This window comes from Nicotiana attenuata, unplaced genomic scaffold, assembly GCF_001879085.1.
Source record: "Nicotiana attenuata strain UT unplaced genomic scaffold, NIATTr2, whole genome shotgun sequence".
In the NCBI taxonomy this organism is placed as follows: domain Eukaryota; kingdom Viridiplantae; phylum Streptophyta; class Magnoliopsida; order Solanales; family Solanaceae; genus Nicotiana; species Nicotiana attenuata.
Window position 1 is genome coordinate 75,509 of NW_017670664.1, and position 2,393 is coordinate 77,901.

A 2,393-nucleotide genomic window follows, 5' to 3' on the forward strand; every position below is an offset into this window, starting at 1 on the left:
CCTCGCCGTCCTCCACGACCCCCGCGACCCCGTGGGGCACCCCTCCCTCGTGCCCTACCCCTGCCTCGTGGGACACCCCTACCCCGATGGTAGTCCTCTGGCGCCGCATACTGAGCCTCGTGGTCCAACCTCTCGGCATCTCTTGCCTGAAGCAGGGTCCGACGAGCCACCTGTTCTACCCGCCGGCCATACTCAACGAGTGCAGGATTGTCGGCATGCTGCTGCATCTCCTGTCCCATCTGGTAGAGGTGATGATGCCCAATAGCCTGTGAAACATTTAAAATATTAATTAAATAATGCTATATCACAATTTTGAAATATTAATAAGCCACAAAAACATACCAGTGCCTCGTGCCTCCCGGCGTATGGTCTGTAGCGATCGCCAAGCACATGAATGGGGTTCCCGATCATCAGTCGGGTGTGACGGCGGTACTATGACGTATACAGATGAATAGTGGCCTCCTGGGTAAATGTAGGTGGTGACGGAATACGGTGACCTCGCTCCTCCCAAGTATGGACCTACTGCTCTAGCCATTCCATATATATAACGTCCACCCTGGCACGATCGTCCCGCTGATAGTGTGTAGCCTCCCATCCAGGCTCCCCCGGTATAGGCTGGGGACGGTGAAACTAGCGAAGTACACGCTCTATGGCATGATACTCAACCATATCGAAGAAGATCATCGGGACGGAGGTGCTCCAAAGCAGTCTGTCGACTGAGCAAATATCGGGCAGCTGAGCTAGCAACTCGTCGCTGTATGGCGTCCAGATGAACTACCAAATAATAACATAAAAGTGAGTATGCACAACACAACTCAATTACTAATTCGCAAGTGTAGGTACATATTTACCTGTCCATCCACCAGCATATCTAACACATCCCTGACAAGGGGGAGATTATGATGAGCATTGCTCCCTCGGTAGTTCCCACGCCGGAGAATCCACCTAGAAGCTAGAGGGAGAAACGGATAAGCCTCACCAGGCGCAAGTGGTGGTAGAGGTGGCTGCAACGGCATGATCCGATGCCAGGCCCAAACCTAAGATAAAAGGTTGATGTAAAATTTATGAGTCATTTCGACCATATAGAATTTAGAGTAATGAATAGAGTATTCGAAAATGTTGTCACCTGTAGGAGGGGCATAAAACCACATATGTCCACTGCTGGGCCCATGCTCGCCCGGCACATGCTCCTATACAGGTATGCGAGAACAGCAGCACCCCAGCTGTACTGAGGTAAATCATCCAGCCGCTAAAGATGATGGAGATAGCGCATACTCACAGTACTCCCTGAAGTGTTCGTGAACAAGACACACCCGAAAAGCAGGAGCAGCGCCAACTGCGTGTACCTCTCAATGTGGAGATCCTCCGTCTCACCGGTAATGACAGGGTGCAAAATAGCCATATGATCTCTAATGGCTGACAAAAGAACGCGACTGTCCCCAGCGCCACCCTGAGGTCTATAACCAGTAAACTGCCCCATCATATCCAAAAACTGGGCACGCGTCATGGATCTAATGTACTAGGGCAGTGCCACGGCCCGTCCATCTATGCGTAGCCCGTATAAAACCTGAACATCCTCCAGCGTGATGGTGGCCTCTCCAGTGGGAAAGTGAAAAGTGTGCGTCTCCGGTCGCCACCGCTCTACCAACGCCGTGATAAGAGACCAATCAAGCTGCATCTGTCCAAGCTCAAAAATATTATAGAAACCCGTAGCCTGTAAGCGCGCGACTACGCGGGCATGGAAAGGATGTTGCACGATGAACTCCCACAAATCATCAGGTCTCCTGGGGCGGAGAGCCTGCTCCGATAGCTGTCCCTCCCATACATAGGAGAACCTATGGTCTCCCTGCAACACTAACAGTTGTTCCTCGGCAGGTCCAGGATGCGCAGGCGGAGGAAAGGCCATGTCGTCTACTATAATTTAAACAAAATTAATTGTGTGTGTTAGTTTAATAAATTAAATAATTATTTTTAATACTGGACTGAGTAATTAGCTTAATAAATTAAATAATTAATTATATTTAGTATTGGACTGAATAATTATGTATGGGTTCCATGCTTGATTTTTGAGGCCCGGTAGCACCGAGTTATCCTTAATTATTATGTGCGTCAATTTCAACATTTTTAGAATTTTGTTAGCTTAATAAATTAAATAATTAATTATGTTTAGTATTGGACTGAATAATTATGTATGGTTTCCAGGCTCGATTTTTTAGGCCCGGTAGCACCGAGTTATCTTTAATTATTATGCGTGTCAATTTCAATATTTTTACAATTTTAATAAATTAATTATGTTTAATATTGAACTGAATAATTATGTATGGGTTCCAGGGCTCGATTTTTTAGGTCCGGTAGCACCGAGTTATCCTTAATTATTATGTGTCGGAAGAGCG